Consider the following 17,061-nt stretch of genomic DNA (forward strand, 5'->3'; position numbering starts at 1 on the left):
TCAAATTAGTCATTGTCAGAGCCCCAGAGCTGATTACAGCCGGGAGTACCCTAGGCATGATCTGAAGTGCAAGTCCAGGGCTGCGAGCCTCATGCTAGTCTGAGGATTTCCATCTGCTTTCCATTTTCTGGAGTCTGTTAAGTTAGTTGTTATTATCCCCACAGTGTTTGGGTTCATTAATTAGAAGGAAGGTATAGAGTTACCTACATACTCTGTGTTCAGGTTTTACTCAGTTGCTGGCACGAGCTTTCGGCAAAGATTGTATGGCACAAGTTTATGTTACATAATTTCTTACATAGTGGAAAATCACTGAAGTCATTGGAAGGTAACTAAGTACTTTAAAATACACTTAAAATTGGATTAAGTATTATTGAATTCATACCGATTTCAAATCTGATGAAATTTAGACTAAAAAAAAATTTTAAGAATAATGTAGTGATATTCAAGTGTAACCTTAGTCCTTGGGAGGTAGGGACAGGAGGATTGGGAGTTCAAGGTCATCCTCAGATAGATACATAGCAAGTACAAGGCTAGCCTGGGGTACATGAGACCCATCTCAAAAATGAAAAAGTTTGCCGTGTTGCTCATTTGACTAAGGATTGATTTGTGTGTGTGTGTATGTGTTTCCTTCATTCAGTGTACCTGAAGAAGGCTTCAGTGACTATGGACTTAATCCAACCTAAAAAAAAAAAAAAATACTATCGGCATGGGCCCTGGGAACCTTCTGTGAGAATAAATAAAGTGCCAATAGCTGACATAAAAAGATTAGGATCATAGGAGCCTATGCCTTTTGCCTTAACATTACCTGTAGGAATTAAAATCTTTCAAAGCTTCTTAGACAAAAGATAATCTTTTGTTTAAGATAAAAGGTAATTATCTATGCAAAACTAGAGATTGAACTCATCGCCTCCTATTTGCTAGACTCTTCTGCTGAGCTACATTCCTAGCCTCTGATCATTCCATTCTTTTTTTTTTTTTTTTGGTTTTTTGAGACAGGGTTTCTCTGTGTAGCTTTGCGCCTTTCCTGGAACTCACTTGGTAGTCTAGGCTGGCCTCGAACTCACAGAGATCCGCCTGGCTCTGCCTCCCGAGTGCTGGGATTAAAGGCGTGCGCCACCACCGCCCGGCCCTGATCATTCCATTCTTAAATACTCGAATGAGATAAACATTTAAAGGAGTTTCATATGCCTTCCAGTGACTGAGATAGGGACTGTATCAGACTGTGTCAGCCTTCCATCCTCTCATTAGCAACCTGAAGCCACCTGTCAGCTAAATGTCCCTCACACACATCTCTATTTAAACAATGAAGGACACCTTTCAGCTTAGATCTGGAAAATGACCTCTTGAAAAGTGAAGAACATGCACCAGAAATATCAAGTGCCTTGGCTCGATGCCCAGTTATTGATTATTTTTTATTTTATTTTTTAAATATTTACATTTATTTTTATTTTTTAAAGATTTATCTTTATTTATGTGTGTGAGTATATGCAACATTTTGTGCAGGTACCAATCACAGAGGCCAGAAGAAGACATGGGATTTCTTGGAGCTGGAGAAACAGTTGGTTGTAAGTTGCCTGACATGGGTGCTGGGAACTGAACTCAGGTCCTCTGAAAGAGTAACAAGTGAGCCCTCTCTTGGTCTTCGGTGTTAGATCAAAAAGGTGTGATGATGGCACAGGATGCTTCACAGGTTTCCTGTCTCTTAGGCCTTCTCTTTGGAAATGTAGGAACGGCCCATTTTATTAAGCATATTATACTTTCATATGGTTCACCATATACACAGATACACTGTCGTCAGGAAAAATATAGAGTATTTTTTAAGCAATCTGATGGGAATATGGAAAAAATAATTGAACTTTATGAATGCTTAGTTGCATATAGAAAACTCAAATTAAATGAAATTGTTGTTACAGCTGCTCTTTTGGAGATGGGAACTTATGAAGGGCAATTTTAGTGTACAGTGTTCAGAATGGTGCCTTCCACATCATCAGTCCTCAGGATTTGCTCAGTAAATTAAGGAAAGAAAAAATTAAATTAAAAAGTTTTATTTGAAAGAATAGTTTCTCTCCTGCTAACCACCAGCACCTGATATAAACTGGTCTCTGCTATTTCTTTGTCAAGTACTACCCCTCCCCCCCCAAAAAAAAAATGCCTGGATTCAAGTATCATCCTTTATCACTCTCTACCTTATCCTTTGAGGCAGGATCTCTCACTGAACTAGGCACTATGTGTTGGCTGGAGGCAGGGTCTCTCTCTGAACTGGGAACTATCTGTGTTGGCTGGAGGCAGGGTCTCTCACTGAACTGGGCACTATCTGTGTTGGCTTGACTGGCATGCCAGTGAATTGTCAGGATCTATGGATCTCCCTTACCACTACCACCAAGTGCTAGGATTACAGGCATACATAGCTATGCCTGGCTTTTCAAATTGTCATTTTAATAGAAAAGCATAGAGTGCTGGCTAGTTATATGTCAACTTGATACAAGCTAGAGTCATCTGAAAGAAGGGAACCTCAACTGAGAAAATGTCTATAAAATCCAGCTGTAGAACACTTTATAATTAGTGATTGATAAGGGAGGGTCCAGCCCACTGTGGTGGGTGCTGGCCCTGGGCTGGTGGGCCTGGGTTCTATAAGAAAGCAGGCTGAGCAAGCCAGTAAGCAGCACTCGTCCATGGCCTCTGCATCAGCTCCTGCCTCCAGGTTCCTGCCCTCACTGCTTTTGATGATGAGCTGTTCTATGGAAGTGTGAGTTTTCTCCCCAAGTTGCTTTTGGTTGTGGTGTCTCATCCAGCAATAGTAACACGGACTAAGATGTAGATGAATTGCTAAACAGTCTTATTAATAAAAAACTCAGAGCCAGAAATTGGGGCTAAAGCCTGAGAGAGATCAGAGGAATAGGAACTGCCACAGCTAACCTCATCTTACCAACTCCGCAGCTTCCAAATCAAGCTAATTCCTCTCTACCCACACCTATCTGCCTTTCTGTTCTGTTCTCTCATTTGCTCTCTTCACCCCAGCTACATCACTTCCTCTTCCTGCCTAGCTCTGTTACTTCTTGTCTGTCTGTACAGACCTCCAGACCTCTATGGTTAGTGCTGGGATTAAAGGCGTATATCACCATGCCTGGCTCTGTTCCCAGTGTGGCCTTGAACTCACAGAGATCCAGACAGATCCCTGCCTCCCAAGTGATAGCATTAAAGGTGTGTGCTACTATTGCCTGACTTCTATGTTAATATAGTGGCTGGCTTTTTCCTCTGATCCTCAGGTAAATTTTATTGGGAGACACAGTATATTGGGGGACACAATACATCACTACACTAAGATACACAGAGTACTTAGTCCATAGTCACCATTTTACCAAATCTTCAGAGATTCATCTAGATATGTGGAACCTTCCTAATGCTGCTACTCATGTTGTGGTGACCCCCCCAACCATAAAATTATTTTCATTGCTACTTCATAACTATAATTTTGCTGCTGTTATGAATCATAATGTAAATAACTGTATTTTCCTAAGGTCTTAGACGACCCTTGTGAAAGGGTCATTTGACCCCCAAAGGGGTCATGCCCACAGGCTGAGAACTGCTGATTTAGATTCTTAGGTATATCATCTGCTTATTGTTTTCTTTTCTTTTTTTTTTTTGGTTTTTTGAGACAGGGTTTCTCTGTGTAGCTTTGCGCCTTTCCTGGAACTCGCTTTGGAGACCAGGCTGGCCTCGAACCCACAGAGATCCGCCTGGCTCTGCCTCCCAAGTGCTGGGATTAAAGGCGTGCACCACCACCGCCCGGCCTTGCTTATTGTTTTCATTCCTGAGTAGTAGTATATTACATAAATGTACACTTTTTTTATTTATTTATGCATTTACATTTATTATTTATTTTGTTCTTGTGCATGTATGTATGTGAGCACTTGTGCCATGGCACGCACAACTTTGCAGAGTTGCTTCTGCTTTTCCACTGTGAATTGTAGGGATCGAAGTTGGTTTGTCAGAATTGTTGGCAAGCACCTTTACCTGCTGAACCTTCTTGCCTGCCCTAATTCTTCAAAATACTTCTTCCAGATGATGGGCAGTTGAGTTGCTTTCCGTTTATGGTTGTTATGACCTCCAACCCACAGACAGGCTTTTGTGTGGACATGGATTTTTATTTCTTTCAGATGGGAGCTTGTGGTTCTTGGATTGTATAATAAGCATGATTTATTTTACGAGAAAATGTCAAATTGCTCCCTGGAGTAGATAGATAAATTTGAATTTGGACCAGCAGTAGATGAGAGTTGCAGTTGTTTTATGTCGTTGCCAGCACTTGATAGTGTCAGTCTTTTTAGTGTTAGCCATTCTAGTGGGCATGCTGTAGTTTCTGATTTGTGACTCATTTTCATTCTTCTAGTACCAAAGTCATTGGATGTTTTTTTCCCCTTCATGTATACAATGACCATCCTTAGTTTCTTTTGTGAAGTATTGGTTCAGTATTTCTCTGTTGGTTTGCTTATTAATGCATAAGAATTCTTTATCAGCTGTGAGTTTTGTAAATATTCTTCCCTAAACTGTAGTTTTGTCATACATTTCAGAAATTTTTCAGTTGGCTCTTTTAAGTAGTGTTCATCTGTTTGGTAAAATCTCTCTCTCCCATACACATGTTGTTGACATTTTGACAACATGTTCTGTATTTTTATAAGCATCCTCTCTTGGCATTTTGGAGTCTGTTTCCATTGACTGTGGTGTCTGTTGATGGTGGTTCCTACATTTTATGTCTTGTGTTTATTTTTTTAAAAGTAAATGTGAAGTATTGTTTGTTAAAGAACAGTGGGGGTTGTCTCATTTTAGTATTCTGTTATTGCGAAGAGACATCATGACCACAACAACTCTTATAAAAGAAAGAATTTAATTGGGGCTGCTGGCTTAAGTTTCAGAGGTCTAGTCCATTATCAGCATGGTGGGAAGCATGGTAGCATGTAGGCAGACATGGTGCTGGAGAAGGAGCTGAGAGTTCTACATTTGTATCCACAGGCGGCAGGAAAAGAGAGAGCAAGTCACGGGGCCTGGCTTGGACTTTTGAAACCTCAAAGCCCACACACTTCTTCCAACAAGGCCACAACTTCTAATTCTTCTTGAGTGGTACCACTCCCTGGTGACTAAGCATTTAAATAGATGAATTTATGGGGGTCATTCTTATTCAGATCACCACAGACATTTAGGTTCATCAAATCATTTCTAGTTGAAAATCCCTAATCTGATAATCAAAAATTATAAATCCCACCAATCAATTTTTTTTTTAATGACTGAATGTTTTGGATTTTGGTGACTGCGGATTTTATGTTTTCTGATTAGGGATGCTGTCATGACTAATCTTAGTTGGCAATCTGAGTCAGAAGTAAACTCTCTCTTCCTTGAGTTGCTTTTGTTACGGTATTTTGTCATAGCAGCCAAAAAAGTAAGACAGATGCTCTGCTAGGAAATATATACCAAACACACAGTTCTCATGGAGGACAGTCCACTTGTGCTCACAAATAGCTGCTTTCCTTTTCCTTCAGGTCCTTAAGGTGGGGAACTTGTCAGTATTGTCAGTGATGGAGGAGGCTTTGAAATGTGTTGCTATGGTTACTGTGATTACAGCACAAGCTTCATATTTGACCGGCTACCGCCACCTTAAGATGAGTACGAGAAGGTTGATTTTTTGTTTCTGTGTTTGTTTTGTTTTTGTGGTGTTTCTTATCACCCCGAGCCACCAGGAGCCCTGCCCTTCATGGTGGGGAAAGAGTTAGGGTGGGGGGTGTGCAAATCTTTCCTCTTAGGCTCCTGGGATTTAAGAAAGCAGCTTGGCTAATGGTTACCTCTCATAAATATTTTAAAAATCATTTAAAGCAAGAGGAACTTTGATAGTATCTCATTTGCTCAAAATACTTTTTGGTAACAAATTTTGTGACTGTGAGCCTCACCAGAAATGTAAAAATTTACCAAGTCATTCAGCAACACATGTCATTTTAAAATTTTGGCTAGAGAAAAGGAAGCCGATGATTTTTGACCTATGTTCCCTGCAGCATAGAGGTGGGTGAGGGTGCAGGCAGGGGTCTGAGAGGGTCCCATATGAAACCCGTGTTTCTAGCAGTAGGGTCAGTTGGATAGCCAGATATAACTATACCTTAATATACTTAGTAAGATTTAAAAAATAAAAATACTATTGGAAAGATCGGCAGTGGTAATAGGGGATGGAGTGAGCTGGCACCAGCATTTGCCTCAGAAATACCTGTGACAACCTGGTGCTTAGAGCCTGGGTTTGAAGAGATCATATTTGGAAAATACCATTCAGCGCAGAAGTCCATGAAGAGCCGGAGGAAGAAAGGACAGACTTCTGCTTTAGGGATGCTGGGGCAGCGAGTGGCCAGCTTTGGCTTGGGAGGCAGTGGTGGAGTTCCAGAGAGGATATGAAACCCTCTCCCCCTCTGAATTCTTGACTCCAGGTCTGCAGCCACGCACTCACTGCTGGTGACAGAATTCACAAATGACACAGTCGATTTAAGGAGTCCTGGGGGAAGGCTGTGCTTTGGGTGGGTCGTGGCGTGAGCACTAAAGCAGATCAACCCTTGTGCAGGCTTTACAGACAAAAGTAAATGTAAATGTGAGTTCCCCATCACATGGCAGAAGAGAGGATGGGAAAGGCGTGATTCGCTAGCGTGTAGGAAGTCTGTCTTGTCCTTCCTTCCTTCCTTCCTTCCTTCCTTCCTTCCTTCCTTCCTTCCTTCCTTCCTTCCTTCCTTCTTTTTAGATGTATATGGTGACTGTTTCTCAGGGCACCTGTAGAACCGGGCTGGGCTAAGGGAAGCAGAATTGAGATATGTCAGATAACAAGTATGGCTGTCCCCAGCAGGCGAGGAAGAACAGGCCCTTACAGCCGGACAGGCCAACTCCGCCTGTTTTGATTAGACCGAATCCATCTGGTCTAGGGTTAGTTCTTCAGAGTGGATTTTTTCACTCCTTCCATTTTTTATCTCTTCTATTATTTATTTTAGTTTTGAAATTATAGTGACATCATTTCCCCCTTCACTTCCCTCCTTCCAAACCTTTCCATAAATGCCTCCTTTGTCTCTTTCAGATTCATGGCCTCTTTTTTTCAGTAATTGTTGTTATATGTGTGTGTGTGTGTGTGTATATGTGTGTATACATATATATATATATATACACATACATATATATTCCTAATACATATATACATATACATAATACACACACACACACACACACACACACACACACACACACACACATCCCTAAATATAGCCTGCTCAGTCTGTATAATGTTACTCATGTGTAGGTTTTCAGGGCTGACCATTTGGTATTGGATGAACAGTTGGTGCTCTTCCCTGGGGAAGACTGTTTCTTCCTCTCTCAGCATTCCTTACTTGCCTGTAGTTCTCGGTCTAGGGATGAGATCTCTTAGGGTCTTTCTCTCATCCATGTCCGTGGGTGCTCTTGCTCAGCTCACATTTGGGCAGTCATGTTGGTGAGACTTTATGGGGGTAGCTCCTGACATTACTAGGAGACATAATTTCACAGCAAACTCCCTGATCCTCTGGCCCTTAGGGTCTTTCTGCCCCATCTTCCAAAGTAGTTTTGCCTTCGCTGTTTAGGATTTTTCAAAATGAGATGCATTATCTAGTATAAAAACAACTTTCAAGTTTGTTCTCCCTCTCCCTCTCCATCTCCACCTCCCCTCCCTCTCTCCCTCCCTCCCCCTTCCTCCCTCTCTCCCTCCCTCCCCCTTCCTCCCTCTCTCCCTCCCTCCCCCTTCCTCCCTCCCTCCCTCCCTCCCCCCTTCCTCCTTCCCTCCCTCCCTCCCCCCTTCCTCTCTCCCTCCCTCCCTCCTTTCCTTCTCCATCTTTTTAAGGCAAAGCAGCAGGCTGAGAGGTAGATAGTCTGATTACTGTTACCATACCTGGAAGGTCAGATTTGCCTTTGAGTGTTAGTTGAGTCCTTCTAATTTAGCCTCTGAGGAGATGGAGTGACAGGGAGATGACTTATAGGCAAAGCCAAGACTGAGGAACATTCCTGACCCATAGTTCCATGCCCTTTCTTTTCCCAAGGGTTAGGTGGGGATACAGCCTGCCTCAGAAGGTCTTACCGTTGGAGTGGAGGTCAGTTTATGTAACTAGTAGCCTATGGGGGTGCTGTGTGTGTGTGTGTGTGTGTGTGTGTGTGTGTGTGTGTGTGTGTGTATGTGTATGTGTGAGTGCGCATACCACATGCTCACTAATGTATCCCAGCTTAGTGTAAATGACCTTTTTTAGAGTACAATATGTTAAACATTGCTAGCAAACAGTTTATACAGAGTCAAGCATTTTATGATCTTCCACTTCTTAAGGAAACATACAGCTGTTCAAGTGTTCAGATTAGATGTAAAAAAAAGTTCTTCTGGAAGATTCCCTCGGTCTTTTTAGTTTGGAAGAGAAGGAGGTTTCACCTCACTGCAGGAGCTCTGATGGACGCTGGTGTGTGGGACCAGGTGCACAGACTTACATAATATGGAATTTTCAAGCTTGCCTTCTCTCTGTAGTGAGTTCTCTCCTGGGACCTTTGAGTATCACTGAATGAGCTTAGGAAGTTGACGTATAAGTTACTTTCCACTCAAGTCCCCCCCCCCCCCCCCCGACAAATTCAGTGTTTTGAATGTGACCTTGAGACCTTGAGGTTTTCCATGGATGAAAAGAGTCTTGAAATTCAGTGGTCACAGTGAGCTTCCCTACGTCATTTCTATTTTATGGAAAGTGCATTTCATGGAAGACCTTGGTGCAGATGCAGCCGAATAGGAAGTCTCCTATTTAGGAAAACTCGGCTTTATGGACGCTACTGTTTCCTGGGCTCAGTTACCACTCTTGTTCATGCACATGGCTTGTGTTAGGCTGTTTAGTACCTAGGAAGTTATGAAAGGGCCCCCCCCCCCAAGATGGGTAGGTGTGCCTTGTTCAATATGCTTACAGGTCAGACCGAAGAAGAGTCCAGAAACTCAAGATGAACCTTACCATGAGTTCACTAAACCCTACAACAGGAGGGCTCTAAGATAAGATGATGCCTAGGTGTTGATGTGAACAGTTACTAAGTTTCATTTTAGAATTTCATAAGTTTTAAAATAGGGAATAAAATCTGTAAAAAGCCACATGTTACTGAGGGAGTAGTTAACGGTTTGTATAATGAGGAAAACACTTCAGAGTGGTCATGAGCTTGCTTCTATACTAACAACGAAATCACATTTCATTTTTTTTTAAGATTTATTTATTGATTACATAATACAGAAGAGGGCACCAGATCTCATTACAGATGGGTGTGAGCCACCATGTGGGTGCTGGGAATTGAACTCAGGACCTCTGGAAGAGCAGTCGGTGCTCTTAACCGCTGAGCCATCTCTCCAGCCCCGAAATCACATTTCTGAAAGTGTGACAGTAGTTTCCTGAATGATGCATATGAATAAGTAGGTAATTGTTAGTGCTACTGAATGAAAAGCTCTAAAAATTAGTATATATGGAAGCGCTCGCCACATGTAAAGGCCCTCCAACAATTGGTTGAATGAGATGGGTGTGCAGCATTTCGGTTTGCAGTGAGTTTTAGAAATTCAGCTTATAAGTTTTAACTGGCAGAATGTTTCGGCTTTATTCTCTGAAGATTAATGTTTAGTAAAACTTGCTAAAGCCTCTCATAATTTGTCACTGCTGGTGTTTGTAGAGGAGAGGGTCTGGGGGGGTTTATTTAATTAAAAACTTCTGTGCATGATAGTAGACATGAAAGCTGTATACAGTATTCCTAGGGAAATACATCAACATGTATCACATGGCGCATGGTACGTGCTACAGTTACATACCGCTTAAATGTCAGAGAGTCTCTATAGCATTAAACATAGCAAACAGAATCCCATTTTATATATAAAAAAATTTCCTTTAATAAAAGTTTTATTTATTTCATGTGTGCGGTTGCTTTGCCTGTAACTATGTCTGGGCACCATGTGTGTATGGTACCTGAGGAGGCCAAAAGCTGCCAGTGCCCTTAACCATCTCTTCAGTCCCAGCCCCAGGGGCTTTTGGAGAGAACCTGGGTTCAGTTCCCAGCACCCACTTGGTGGCTCACAACTGCCTGTAACTTTAGGTCCTGCGGTTCAATACCCTCTTCTGGCCTCCAGACTCCAAGCCAGGCAGAAAGAACCACACGATCTTGATTGTAGCTGGACTTGACCTCAGACTCTGCTCCTTAAACTATGAATTCTGATTTCTTCAACTGCAGATGGGTTTCAGAAGTCATATATATCTACACGGTTATTATATGAAGCAGAATCAAGAAGGGTGTATGGCCGGGCGGTGGTGGCGCACGCCTTTAATCCCAGCACTCGGGAGGCAGAGCCAGGCGGATCTCTGTGAGTTCGAGGCCAGCCTGGGCTACCAAGTGAGTCCCAGGAAAGGCGCAAAGCTACACAGAGAAACCCTGTCTCGAAAAACCAAAAAAAAAAAAAAAAAGGGTGTATGAAAACTAGGAATGTGGGAGGCAACAATGGCATGAAGAACCAAATGGATATCTTGGTTTAAAATGAAGCCAATGGGACCCTCTAATGTCCCAGCAAAATAAACATTTTTAGCTTTCAGACAGCCGTCCTGTGAGAGTTTACTACGTTCTCCTCTTCTCTTGCTTGGCTTCCTTCACGGAGTGACGTGAGGGAAACTAACTTTCAATCACTTCCTACGTGTAACAACTAGGGAAACAGTCTCCTTCATGAGGGCAGACTGCTTCTCTAGTGATACGAGGGCCGTGGTGCACAGACATGTTGGTCTTTCCAAGAAGCAGGCTGGAGGTGGCACCCAGCTGGTAGCCATCGGGTGAGTGTTGAATGGATTGGAGTAGAGGTTTCCAGTTAGGGAGTCCAGTGTTCTTTGCCTGGCCCGAGAATACACATCTCAAGTAAAGTTGGCATGAACCTAACTTGCCTTGAGTTGATCTCAGGTGCTGATTACTCATCTGTGGACTTTCAACTTTTCGCCTGGGTGGGAGGCTCTGGTGAAATAAACAAGTTGGTAGACTGACTGTTCTTGGTTTGGCATGGGATGCCTTCACCTGTAACGTATTATCCTGTAATTGCTGCAAACTTGCAAAATGGGAAGTTTCGTGACGCCTCCTCCCTCGTGGCATACAAATTGAAATTTGCTGGAGATGGGAGAAATCTGCGATGAGCATTGCAGACTTTAACTGGAATGGCTTTTTTTTTAAATCAGACACTTGAAGAACTTGATAAGATTATGCCTGCTTATTTTGTTCTAACTTTAGCAGTTTATTTTAGGGTGGTAAAATTACGTAAACAGTTTGTTGTAAATCTCTGAAATTAAAAAAAAAAATTGGTGGAAATTTCCAAACAGTTAAAAAATTTTCGCCAGGTGGTGGTGGCGCACGTCTTTAATCCCAGCACTGGGGAGGCAGAGGCAGGCGGATCTCTGTGAGTTCGAGGCCAGCCTGGGCTACAGAGTGAGTTCCAGGACAGGCTCCAAAGCTACACAGAGAAACCCTTTCTTGAAAACGCCCCCCCAAAATTTTTTTTTCAATATAAACATTACCACCTCTTCCCGCCTAAATCTCCACTCACCCCCTCATAAACTTCAGCCCAAACACAGACATGTAATTTCCTATTTATTAAGGATTCTTATAGTGTAGGAAAGTGAGGCACCAGTCTCGGGGGATGGAACATAACTCCTTGTTTATAAAGATTTAAACAGGAGCATGTGTTTTTATCTGCACCCCATGCCTGTTAACTGGGCTCACACCCGTGGCTGGCTAGGTCATAGGACTGAGGGAGGAACTTAGCGCTCTTATTCTGCTAAATGGACATAGTAATAAACTACCCCCTAAGTTCTTAAGTCCATCTCTCAGCCCTCATCAGAGGACTATTTTGCGTTTGATTTTTACTTTTTGCAGTGAATAGTGATTGATGCAGAGACCTAAACTGTTTAAGCTCACAGAGAACAAGAGACAGTGGCGTGCACAGCTCTAAATGGCATATCTGTATCACCTACCCTTCCCCCAGTCTCAGCAATCATTGTGGAAGAGGGGACAGAAAGATTGTAAGAGGCGGAAGTCGTGGGACTGCAGATGGGGAAGGGCGACTCAGTTTTCTTCAAGCATACAGCCCCTGAAAGACTGCTCAGGCTCCCATAGATGGTCCTACATGTACACACAGGCAACTCTAAGAGGACATAAAGAGAACACATGGATTTGGGAGGAGGGAAGTAATGAGGGTATAGAGGAATTAGAGGGTTATATGTATGTAGGAAATTCTCAGTCAATAAAGAAGTGAAAATGTACATATGAATTAGGAAGTGAAGGTGAGTAGTTTTGTACTTACTTAGCATGCCCTCTCCATATTTTAATTCATATGGTGAAAATTGATACTCTTAGGAATAATATTTTTTTGCTATAAATATTTGCTATTCACCAAACCTGATAGTAGTATAATAATTGAGTTGTGACTCAATTATTTATATTCTATAAGTGATGAACATAGTAAGCCTAACAGAAACTTATAAGTTATTTATTCAGATGGTTATGTTGGAATTCGGAGTGTCAGTCTTTTGACCTAGCAGAGGATACCACCTGTGGATGTGTGGGGTCACATCTATAGCCATCCTGTAATGCATGTGGCCCACCAGAAACAGGCTGAACATAGCTGCCTTAGATGGCCTTTTCAAAATCTCCTCTGCTGTCATATCATGGAGGATTTCTACATGTTATAAGGGAGCTGAATTAAGTCAGAATGAGTTTTTGAAAACTTCATGGTGTGCTGGCCATGATGTTGCATACCTGTAATTCCAGGAACCCCGAATTTGAGGGGCTAAGGCAGGAGAATCAAGAACTTGAAGCCAGCCTGGACTAAAAAGCAAAACTTGGTCTCAAAAAATAATTTAAGGCATGATTTAATAGTCACCGAAAGTTATTCACAATGTGGTGTTTATTCTTTGAGTTTTAGGAAGGTGGAAATAAGCAATATTAGTATTTTAAGAACCCAGATCTCGGCGCTAGGGAAATGGCTCAGTTGGTAACGTGCTTGCTGCATAAGTGTGAGCACCTGAGTTGGACACTTAGCACTCACGTAGAAAGCTGGGCGTAGTGGCATGCATCTGTGGCCTCAGCGCTGGAGGGCGGGGTGTACAATCGAATCCTTGGACCTTCGTGGCCAGAAATTCTTCATAAATTGGTGAGTTCTAGGCACAGTGAGAGACTCTGTCTCAAAAATAAGGCGGAGGGCCAGCAAGATGGCTCCGCAGGCAGAGGTGCTTGTCACCAAGTCTGATGGCCTGAGCTCACTTGATGGAAGGAGAGACGCACTTGATTGAACGGGAGAACCGACTCCTGAAAGTTGTCCTCTGACCTCTGGACGCTTACCGTGATAGGTGTACCACCCTCCACCACCTGTGCACACAAAATAGGTAAATGAAAAATAAAAGGTGGGGATTGATAGAAGACGGAATCTGATGTTGACCTCTGACCTACACACACACACACACACACACACACACACACACACGCACACACACACACACACACACACGCACACACACATGTACACACACAATCTATCTTGAACTCACTTTCAGGTTTGTTTTTCTTTTCTTTTCTTTTTCTTCAAGTATTTTTCTCCTCTAAGGTTTTGTGGCTTGGCATACCTTTGCATTCTGTAGCTTAGCTGACACAATGGTATTTATAGTTTTATTTCCACAAGGAAGCAAGAGGCATTTTAGGCTGTTTCCCAACTTTGAGGTCAGTTTTCACACAGCTGAGGACACCAGCATCCTTCTGGGAGAGAGATGGTCAGAATTAGCCACTTAATCCAATTAGTCCTTGGATGGAGACTGAATGTTTTGGCGGAGTATTGACTTACATTCGAACTAAGGCTCCCAGCAGGTTTCTGGGAAGTGACTTCCTGGTCAAGTTTGTAGTAACTAAATGACTTCGGGAAACACATGAGACCCTCTTGAAGAGAAGTCAGTGTCTCCACCCACTGTAAAGCCACAAAATTTTTTTCCTATCCCTGTAATTAAAAAAAAAAATGCTTCTTTTATGTTTATAGAAGGTGAATTGGAGTCAGCAGTTTGTTCTTTGGGCTTTGGTTGTGTGGTACATAGAAATAGGCACAGCAAAAGTCTCTCTCTGTCTCTCTCTCTCTCTCTCTCTCTCTCTCTCTCTCTCTCTCTCTCTCTCTCTCTCTCACACACACACACACACACACACACACACACACACACACACACACACACACACCAGAACACAAAACAACCTAGAATCATTTTTCTAGAAGTCACTTCAGATGTTTTCTTTTTCCTCCTGAGACTGAGATGGTCATGTTCTTTGCCGGGGGGCTTGTAGTGTCTTCCATCCCCATCATCTTCCTGAGTTCATCTTTTCCAGTCATCCTTTGCTCCACTTAGGACACCTTTTTGTGTAGCTTGCTGTATGCACATCCTTGGGGCTGCTTTGTGTGCTGGCATCAGCCCCATCTCTGTGGCACTTCTGTGAATCGTGCTGGGCTTCCTGAACCCCTTTCCCTCTCCCTCTGGCTTTCCTGCTGCCAGCTCTGCTGAGATACCTTTAGAGCATGGCCTGCCATCCCTGGAGAGACTGGCTTGAGTTATCAGCTTAACCGGTAAGCTCTTAGGGGAAGCTTCTAACTCTCCAGAAGTTGAGTAAGTTGCTCTGTCCCTCTTAGCTTTTTACGTGGTGGTCAATCATCATTAGCAAGTGACAGCCAGTCACAGGAGCCTCATGGTCTTGGTCTGTGTCTTTAAGTCTGTTTGGGGACTTACCTCTATATGTGGATGGTAGGAGATCTGTCTCCTTCCTGGTGGCACACGCTTAGACTCAAAGCCTCTCACCTGTGCTAAAAGATGCTCTTCCCCGCGTCATTTTGACCTCCCCTTGTGCACTCCTCCTATGTGAGGGACTGTTTCTGCACCCTTTCTGATAGCGCTCAGCACCAGGAAGCATTTCCTGGGTCAGGATTCCATCTATCTCCTCAAGTCCTTGTGACCACTCTAGAAGTAGATTTAACAAATAATTTTCCCGAAATGGAAAATGAGACAGAGAGGTGACACCCGACTCCAGGTGGATAACTAGATTAGGACATTATTAAAGTCATTTGCCCAGACATAACTGGCACTTGCTGTGTGCAGAGCAGTGGGCACACTTTTCATTTTTCAGACTGAACTAGTAAATCCAGAAGGCAAGAGGACGTTGGCTTGACATAAGGATAAGAAAGGATGTGAGTCTAGCAAGGAGTAGGGATGATTCCAGCTGGGTGATGTAAGGATGGGGGGAATGGTACCTTGAGCAGGTGAGACCTGAAGGCTGAGTGTGAGAGGGAGCTTGGACATGAACAGTTTGGAAGAGAGACCGTTGGCAGGTCCTGAAGTGGGGAAATCCCAGAGGGGACATCTATGGGACAGCTGAGTAGAGGCAGTTGAAGAAGATAGTATTTTTTATTTATTATTTATTCATTTATTTTTGAAAAGATTTGTTGTGACTATATTTAGGAATATATATGTCTCCATATATGGGATATAACAACAAAGAAAAAAGAGATTGTACATTTGAAAGAGAGCAAGGAGGCATGTAGGGGAGGGTGAGGGGGGAAGAAAGGGAAGGGGGAATGATATAATTGTATTAGAATCTCAAAAGTAAAAGGAATATTTTTTTAAAAAGACAAAGATTTGGCTTTTCTGCTGTGTGTATGTATGTGCACCATGTGTGTGCATCGCCCACAGAGGCTACGGATGGTTGTGAGCCACCATGTGGTTGCTGGGAACAGAACTCAGGCCCTCTGCAAGAGAGCAATCAGCGAGTGCTCTTAACCACTGAGCCACCCTCCCCTTTTAAATTTTATGTTTTAATATTCCTGTAGAGTTGGGCTCAGGTGTCACACCCACTCTGTAATCACAGCCCTTGGGAGGCTGAAGCAGGAAGACCACAGATTTGAGGTCAACAAAGGTGAGACCCTGTCTCAAAACAACAGAGAACTCTTTCCATATATATATATATATATATATATATATATATATATATATATGAATAATAAAATAATGACATTGTAGAGTTAACTTACCAAATTCATGCTGATGACAACTTAGTTAATTAGTAAAGATGAGCAGGCAAGGACCAGGTCTCAGTATGAGGGCAAGAGGCTCACCTTCCTTCTGAGTCAGATCGGTATGTAGACCAAGCAAAGGCCATGGTGGGTCTTGCTTTTTGTTTTCTTGCTCTTAAATAGAAATATTTTTCCAAGAAAAACAGCAGTGTAGACACTGGGCCAGGCGACCAGTGAGCACTACAAACAAGTCAGCGGCAACATACAAGTGACGTTTGACCTCAGCATCAGGGCCACAGTGGGGCTCTGGAGCAGCTGAGGGTCCACGGGCCCAGTTCACAGCAGGCAACTGCTCTCTGTGCCAGCCGAGTACTGCCGTGAATTCCTTGTGTGCGATCCACTAGCTTTTCCAGAAAATCAGAGATTTGAATTGCTAGGCCAGATTCTTGGACCTTCAAATGTTGGCCCAACTCCTGACACCAGCCTGAGGCATCTGCTGTGAGCTGGTTGATGCCTAGATGAAGGAGACTCGGTGATGGATGATGTGTATTAACCATTTTGGTCATGTCTAGTACACAGGCCCAAGGAGGAAATATTTCTGTTAATTGTGCTCTTTTATGGATTCAGTTGTCTTCACCTATTGAGTTGATTTATTTAGTTAATGCTAAGTCCATATTAGAAAATAAGGCCTGTCGTGGTGGCACAGGCCTTTAATCCCAACACTTAGGAGGCAGAAGCAGGCAGATCTCTGAGGCTAGCCAGGTCTACAGAGAGAATTCCAGGAGTACACAGAGAAACCCAGTCTCAAAAAGCAAAATTAAAAACAAAACCAAACCAAAAAACACCCAGCTTGTCTTGAGTAATGACTGATGGTTGCTACTAGAAGTTGTTTGTTCCTGGGTTGGGTGCATTCATGTTACAGAGTGAGCAGTCCTGTGGAACTGAGGAAGGAGGGATGCTTTGCC

General features: G+C 42.9%; 1 protein-coding gene across 3 annotated transcripts in view; it reads left to right on the plus strand.

The window, feature by feature from the left end:
* The window catches only part of Bicc1 (BicC family RNA binding protein 1), a 240,550-nt gene that overhangs the window by 120,385 nt on the left and 103,104 nt on the right, over window positions 1-17,061 (plus strand). The window lies entirely within an intron of this gene.

This window comes from Peromyscus californicus, unplaced genomic scaffold, assembly GCF_007827085.1.
Source record: "Peromyscus californicus insignis strain IS unplaced genomic scaffold, ASM782708v3 Scaffold_19__1_contigs__length_69161282, whole genome shotgun sequence".
NCBI lineage: Eukaryota > Metazoa > Chordata > Mammalia > Rodentia > Cricetidae > Peromyscus > Peromyscus californicus.